The 8641-nt window shown below is 43.2% G+C and overlaps 1 pseudogene; it reads left to right on the top strand.

Annotated features, from left to right (window-relative positions):
- The first annotated feature begins 4132 nt into the window (after positions 1–4132).
- Positions 4133–6307, top strand: LOC147961780 (L-type lectin-domain containing receptor kinase IX.1 pseudogene; annotated as a pseudogene).
- The last annotated feature ends 2334 nt before the right edge of the window (positions 6308–8641 follow it).

Here is an 8641-nt window from a genome sequence, read left to right as displayed (position 1 = left end):
GAGACAAACATATACTCCAAAAACTCTTTTATATTATGTGACGGAGGGAGTATATCAGTGATAGTACCTTACAGGGTAGCTCAGTTGGTTACGGCAATTTTCTGTGCTTCGTTAGGTGCAAAACTAGTTCCTAGTCACTGAATCACATATACATATACATGGATTGCTTCATTTGCATGCATATGGTTAAGACTTGTGCTTTTGCTCTTAAGGATATATACATGGATTGCTTCGTTTGCATGAATCACATATAAGCAACACCGGCCGGTTTGCATGCATATATACATGTAGCATTTGTTTTGTTTCTTTTAGTTAACCAAGACTTGCCGTGCTCCCGCAAAAATAAAGTAAAATCAAGACTTGCCATGGAATTAGTTTTTAATAAGGAAATGATGCGAAAAGAAGATAAAGAGAATAAGAGAGTATTTTCAGACGTGCATTTCATTGTTAATTTCCTTAAGGAGCTAGTCTTAGAGATACTTGACTCCATGGTGTTTAATTTAACAGATGCAAAAGTGTTTGCGGAAAGAGTCGTCCAATGAAATCAATATTTCAAGGTTATGTGATTGTTACATGTAAAAACTTGTCTTGTGATAATATAAGATATAGTTTTACGCATGTCTTATAAACCATTGTCGCACTCTGTGAGAAAGCTGACAGCTTTGCTGGCCTACGTACGATCTACCTGAGTTGCATCTCGGAGTTCTTCTTTTAAGTTGGTTAACATCCGTAACAACAATTTTATGACTGTTAAAATTATTGGATTTCTCAAATAAATGTATTTAGGCTTTGTAACTTAGAACACTCCTCTTACCGATGAGCGATCAATACTCGGGTTAAATGCTGGCCGGAGGTCATGAGAGGGATTGCGTTGCAGCAGCAATATTATAAAATATATTTTGACTTATCCCACACAAAAAAATCAGTTTGAATATATCACTTTTGACATGCTCTCCTTACTTAGAGATATCGATTCCAAAATATAGTAAAAGATGTGGCACTTGAGAGTCTTGATTGGATGATACTTATACGTATTAATGAGATGCTCTATCATATTTTCAGGAACCGGAAAAGTTATTTTGTTCATTTGGCCCTCTTTTAGTCCTTTGTGGTACCTTTCTGGCATTCCTCCTTAATGCAAACTAGCAAAAAAGGATAAGGGGTATAAGAATGATGGAATAATGTACAAAACATGGTTATAAATGAGCAATTCTAATAAGAAATAATGATGTAAAACATGTATCAACAGTCTGTGAAATCCATAGGTATTCCAACTACCCAAGCCGCGACGATGGGAAACTTCCTGACGTTTGTCCCCACCCTAACATCTCATCAGGCCCAACATTGCTGTAGAAGGCTCCATTCGTCATCGATAAAAGCTACATAAGATGAAGATCAGTATCCTCCTAAATATTAGGGAGTGAGATCCTGTACATCCAAATAAATATGATCAAGAGAACGAGTAGATTGTAAGGGAACGCGGTAGCTATAAATCAAAAAAGTTACCGTGTAAGACCCAAGAAAAAGAGCAAGATGCAGGTCATTCTTGAGAATATACGAATTGAAGATTGACCATAATGGAAGTCAGGTAGATGTAGACTGTCTCTCAACTATATGGATCGGTTAGTTGCCGGTCGTGCACGTCCATATCAGCCTACGAGGTTCTGAGGGCGTGGGGTGAAGCTCTGTTGACTGATGACAACTTGGGACATGTCGGCTTCTCGATTTCCATGGTGGAGACATCAGTGGAGAAGGTCATGGTGGCCGAGATCGGAGGATCAGTTATACGGACAGAGTCTTGGAGGCGATGGAGTCAGACCGGTGTTAGATGACTCTTAGGAGTAGCACTGATAAGTGGGGCGGCAACACTGGCGGATTTTATTTTTGGTGGTACCTCTCGGGTGTCGGGTCGTGACTTTCAGGGTGAAAACTTAAGGTCTGGCATTCATTGGTTATGCCTGGCGATTGCCTTGCTGAAGGAATTGTTTTGAGAGCGCGAACTTTCTCCGGGGTGAAAACCTAACATCTTGGATCAGGCAACGACGGCGCTTGTGCACTATTCCCTTCTTGCAGGCGTTGCTTTTGGAGACCTTTTATATTTTCCGGGTGTTGTATTTGGTGATGGTATGAGTGCTGCTGTTGAGAGGAGTTGATTGCTATGGCAGGACTTTTGGTTTTTTCCTTTCTTTTTATTTTCCCTTTTGGTTATGTGCATCCTGGATGTCTCGACAACATCTTATAGGTGCAGAGGCTAGGTGTAATTGGTATCATCGCGATATTAATATATTCCCCTTTTCAAAAAAAAGGGGGGTCAGCATGTCCCCTCTTTTATCAGATCGTCCTAGCACCATAAAGAATGTCGTGACTATGAGGTATCCACACGTACACGATGGAGAATCAGCAGCACGAAGTAGTGCTATCAAGTCTGGGAGCAGTGCAAGGAACAAGCAACCTCATTCAAGAATCGGCAACGAACCCTAGGAGGTCATGTTGATTCCCATAAAGTATAAAGATCTTATCAGACAAACCTTTTAGCAACTATTGTACAGAATCATGTTTCCTACAGAAATTGCTAATCGAGCTCAAGCTTCATAGTGCCCGAAAATTTAAAAATTCAATTTTATCAGGTTTCAAAAAATCCTGAAGAAAGAATGTATACTAGTCTGCAAAGTTTCATAGCGAAATATATTTTTATGCGAGCTACACACAAATAACAAAAACATGAATGCCTAGCACATGTACTATTCACTATAAAAGCACATGATTTTGTTTTTTACAGCTCATATCAAAACGTATTTCATAATGAAATTTTACATACATCTAGTATACACCCATAAGTACTTGTGTATTTATTTTCACTTATTTTTTTAAGCTTAAAAGGTTGGTTTTTGAAACTTTGAAATTTTTGGGCTCCATGGAGCCCGAGAGCCAAAAATCTAACACATCCTGGTTAATTAGGGGAATCCGAGTGAATACTCAAAAAACAGCAAAAAAGAATCTAAAATTTGAGGATAGGGCCTAGGAGGACAAGACGCCCACGGAATCAAATCGCAATGGACTATTTTTTGGTGAATCATATGGGCTGCAACAGGGTGGAGTTTGAATCAGATTGCATGCACGTTGTTTATGCGATGAACGATGTATAAAACTACTTTGGCCTCGATGCTGCAGTGTCATATGCGGAGATCTGTCCACCGAGCAAAAACTTTGGACCCTCCTCGGGTCGTCATTGCTGTCGTGAAGCGTATGAAGTTGCGCACACCCTGATGAATGCTTCCATTATTTCTAGACTAGAGTGTCTACTGTTTAAAATGATTTTTTTCTCAAATACGCAAAAGTGTGTGTATCATGTATTAAAGAAGAGTGGGGAGAGAACCCCTCCACCTTGCTATGTTACAAGTTATAAAAAATACTCATACCACTCCACGCCCACTCCGAGAAGAACTATCTTATCCTCTCTCGTTAGTCCACCTAGCAAGATAACCTATCCTATCTACTGTTTGGTATGATGCTATGCCAAAATTTATCTCGTCGACAATTGTAAATGATTTACCTTCCGTTTGACGAATAAATGATTTACCCCTCAAGAAAAAAAAGACCAAAACTATTAAATAGTGATTTTTTGAAATGTTTTGGTATATTTTTCATGCGTGGGTGCACTGAGATGGGATTCAACCATTACTTTCTCAAACTGACAGTGGTTTTTGAAACTATTAGGTGTGGCTTGGGTGCAATGGGAACGAAAGGTTATATTATAAAACGAAGAACCGTCTGCATTGAGATGTGCTTTCTGCCTGTGAGCCTGTCGCTGCCCCTGCCCGTCTCGATCAGCCGCCGGCAGACGGCGCTCTTGAGTAAATAAAGATGTATATATTGCCAAGAAGAAAGTCGAGTGCATCGACAGTTTTGTTGAACGACCATTTAACTCTTTATACATACGCTAGTGACTTTTGTCGTGTGCAACCATTTGGTGCTCGATCGGCCGGATAAAAAGAAGTCCAACAACAACACCATTGGCTCGCTAGTTCCTTTCATGCGCTCAGCACTGACATTCTCCTTCCGCGTGGAGACCAGCTCAAACTTCCCCTGACATTTATAGTGCTCGAGCTTCCTCCTTCCCAAACACCAAGCCATGGGCATTCTCCATCGTTGTCCTACCCTAGTCTTCCTAGTGTTGCTATACCTCTTCTGTGCGCTGCACCGGGCCTCCTCGTTCTCCTTCAACCTCAACTTCTCCGACCCCAGCGCCGGCTCATCGATGTCCTTCACCCGCGATGCATTCACCACTCCGTCGACGCTTGAGCTGACAAAAAATGCACGTAATGCAGATATTCAGAACAGCGTCGGCCGGGCATGGTACGCGCAAAAGGTGCCGCTATGGAGCAACGCCACCGGCGAGATGGCCAGCTTCACCACCACCTTCTCCTTCCAAATCACCCCAGACATGGACAGCGTGACGTATTCAGGCGATGGGATGGCCTTCTTCCTCGGGCATTTCCCTTCCAAGATACCGGATAACAGCGTGGGCGGTGGCCTCGCCCTCCTCCCCAAGTACGCTGACGGAACAGGCGATAGCCGGATCGTGGCGGTGGAGTTCGACACTTTTGCCAACATGGAGTGTGCCGACATCAACGGAAACCATGTCGGCATCGACGTCAACTCCCTCAACTCCACCGCATCAACGGACACGACGAGCTGGCCGGGAAAGAACCTCACGTCCCCCAATGTTCTCAAAACCGCCACTATGACGTACCACAATGACTCCAAGATGTTGGCCGTGGATCTCCTCATCGACGGTGCCTTGTACCAGGTCAATGCCACCGTTGATCTGAGTACATATTTACCGGAGGAGGTCGCCGTCGGCTTCTCCGCGGCGACCGGTGGTGTCTTCGAGCTGCACCAGATACTGTCATGGTCATTCAGCTCCACTCTGGAATCAAAGAAGGAATCACCTCCACCTGCTGAAGCTCCCCTTCCAATTCCAACCAGCAGCAACAACAAGCACAAAAAGTTGGTACCAATTCTAGTATCTGTCCTAGTTCCTCTACTTCTTTTGTTTGTCTGCGCGGCGGTGGTGCTGGGATTGTGGCGACACAAGAAAAGAAGAGCAAACGAGGACAGCGAAGAAGAGTGCCTCGACAGAGCTGACCTCGAGAGGGGTGTGGCGGCCGGAGGCCCCAGACGGTACATCTATAACGAGCTGGTCGCCGCAACGGGTAACTTCGCGGAGGAGAAAAAGCTCGGGCGAGGCGGCTTTGGGAGCGTTTACGGGGGTCAGCTCACACTAGCAGCGGCCGTCGGAGGTGACCAAGACCGTCGGGCGGTGGCGGTGAAGGTTCTATCAGCGGAGTCGTCGGCGCAGGGGAGAAAAGAGTTCGAGGCAGAGGTGAGGATCATTAGCAGACTTAAGCATCGCAACCTTGTACAGCTGTTGGGCTGGTGCGACAGCCGCAAGGGGCTCCTGCTTGTCTACGAGCTCGTCGCAGAGGGCAGCCTAGACAGGCACCTCTACAACAAGGACGGAAAGCATCTCACATGGACACAGAGGTACAAGATCATCCTCGGCTTGGGATCCGCGTTGCGCTACCTCCACGGAGAGTGGGAGCAGTGCATCGTGCACGGCGACATCAAGCCCAGCAACATCATGCTGGACTCGTCGATGAGCACCAAGCTCGGGGACTTCGGGTTGGCCCGGCTCGTCGACCACGACACGGGGTTGCTGCAGAGCACCAAGGCCGTGCTCGGCACCGCCGGCTACATCGACCCCGAGTTCGTCAACACGCGTCGGCCGTGCACCGAGTCCGACGTGTACAGCTTCGGGATCGTTCTACTGGAGATCGTCTCCGGCCGGCGGCCGGTGACGGAGACCGCGGGGAAATCCTTCACTCTGCTCAGGTGGGTGTGGAGCATGTATGGCAGGAACACAATCCTCGACGCCGCGGATGAGCGGCTGAGGGGTGACGAGGCGGACGCTCGGTGGATGGAGCGGGTGCTTGTCGTCGGGCTCTGGTGTGCACACCCAGACCAGGGCGAGCGGCCGTCCATCGCGCAGGCCATGCACGTCCTGCAGTCCGACGAGGTGAGGCTGCCGGCGCTGCCGCTGCACATGTACAGGACTGTGCCGGACCCCGCGTCGTCTGGCCCGTACGGGTCTTTCTCCGTTGAGAGCTCCAGCTCTGGTCGTGTTCGCTCTTCTTCAGACAGCACTGGCAGCACCACTCTTTCCTCTGAGTCATCCTCGACTGCGTTGCTACGATATTCCAGGGATGGCTAATTGATTTGTAAGACTTTTTCAGAGGGTGTGACAAGGTCAGTCAAATGACATAACATGTAAAAAGAAAAAAACCAAAAAGAAAAATTGTAAGATCTTATGAATATAGCATCAAGTCTCGGTCGACTGAAATTTAGCAAGACTATTTTTAGACTAGACCATTGAAGATGCGCTGTGCCCGTCTATTTTGACACTACAATATTAGAGGCCGATGCAAGTATATGAAGGCATTTTACTTTTTTATATTAAATTAATACAGTATCAAGTAATATGTGTATATTTTCTTAGTAATTAAAGTACACTGAGGATTGTGAACTTTATTTAATCAGCACCCTGCGACTTTTAGACAGTTTTTTTTTAGACAGGAGCACCCTGCGACTTGGTTGTAACAGTTCATAACAAAGCCCATATATGTGAGTCTTGAGTCTTGACTCTCGCACTATATTATTTGTTTTTTGGGGGGCATCGAAGTAGTTACATAGGAAAACTTTGACAAGAAAATACCTTGGCAAATCACTGACAGCAGGGTAGAGACTGTCAGCTTTCTTGGCAACCACAAATTTGATGCCTGGAAAGTTTTCGCTAAGTTTGATCCTGTACTTTTCAGGATCTCCAACTGTATTGACATAGACCTTTGAAACGAGGTACACCATTGCTCAAACTATGGTGTGAACATGTCCGGTTAGAAAGGTTATCTGCATACATGAGTACCTTCTCAAGAACAAAATAACTTACCTCTGCTAGTAGAACTCCATTGTCAAGAGCTTTCTTAACACGCCCATTGCAGAATTATGAGATATTTCATTCAGATTAATCGACTGAACAAGGTTGAGATTTGAAGTTCATGGTGTACCGAAGCATACTGCTGAGAGGTCAGGGTGATTGCACAACTTGTTAACTTTTGTTTAAATTGTTCCGCTTCAGTGAATTCAGTAATCATGGAATGCCGCATTACTATGCTGCTCTAGGACATGACAGTCGTGATCAAGGACTTAGATGAAATAGGACTTAGATGTGTAATAATTAAGGCACATCTAGATGTGCTTTAGCAAAACTGTAACTAATAAGATGTATGCATATAACAGCTTCAATGGTGTACTGGTACTAAAACAAAGCTTCAAGCTTGTATACGGAACCCTTATTTTACCTAGTATACCATGTGAACGAGGCAATTGAAGAAAGATAAATTCAGGGAAGGTAACAATTGCAAAGGCTCGTAATTAGGTTCTTTATCAGTAAGAATAATTTGAAAACATGAAGATACGAAGCAGCCATTGTAGACTGAAAAATTCCCCAACCAAATTATGAGAACCAACCTCAATACTTGCCCGAATCAGTTGACCAGAACTATGCTACTCCCTCCACCCCAAAATAAGCGTACTAAGCTTGAGACACTTATTTTGGGATGGAGGGAACACAACGGAATCGTTGGGTCCAAGAAAGCACGAGAGAAACCCAGATTCGATCCCGGGTCTGCTAGACCACGCGCTACACTGCTAGCCACCCGGCCAGCTTCGCCCTTGTGTATAATTTGAGGGCGCATCCTACTTGAAGCTATTTGAGCCCCTTTTTTCTGTTTTATTTTGTTTTTTACTCCATTATTTTTCATTCTTGCTTGTATTTTTTTCTTCATTTTTTTCTTGCGTTTTTGTTTCTTCATTTTTTGTTTGTTTTTCTTTTTCTTCTCCATTTGTCTTTTTTCTTTCGTTTTTTCTTACGTTTGTTTTCGTTTTCACTCTACATTATCATATGTGTCAAAAAACATTTTTTAATAAGTGACCAACATTATTTTTGTATAAACATTCGGCATTGTCCGAACGCTTATTCAAAAAAATTCAAATATTTTTTCAAAATTTTAATAATTATTTCAGTATTTTTTAAATACTTGTTAAACATTGTTTAACATTTATTCAACATTTTCTAAATAATTTTCAATATTTTAATACTTATTAATATTTTCAAACACTTGTTCCACATTTTTCAAATACTCATTCAACATTTTTAATATTTATTCAACATTTTCAAATACTTGTTCAACATTTCAAATTGTTGTTCAACATTTTAAAATACTCATTCAACAAATTTTAATACTTGTTCAACATTTTTAGTACTGATTCAAAAATTTCAAATATTTGCTCAACAGTTTTTAATACTTATTCAACATTTTTCAAATAGTAGTTCAACATTTTCTAAAATGTGTTTTTGATGAGTGTTTTTTGTATATATATCTAGAATATTTTAAAACATAAATAAAAGTTCAAAAAGAAAGCAAAAAACGAGAATTGAAAACTGAAAAAAAACAGGCCTTTGGCTCCCGCGCACCTGCGTGGCCCCATCTGGGCCCCCGACGTGAGGTGTGCCCATGTGCTC

Source organism: Triticum urartu, chromosome 7A (assembly GCF_056163025.1).
Source record: "Triticum urartu cultivar PI428250 chromosome 7A, HENAU_Tu73, whole genome shotgun sequence".
Taxonomy (NCBI): domain Eukaryota; kingdom Viridiplantae; phylum Streptophyta; class Magnoliopsida; order Poales; family Poaceae; genus Triticum; species Triticum urartu.
This window is presented reverse-complemented; position numbering and strand designations above follow the sequence as displayed.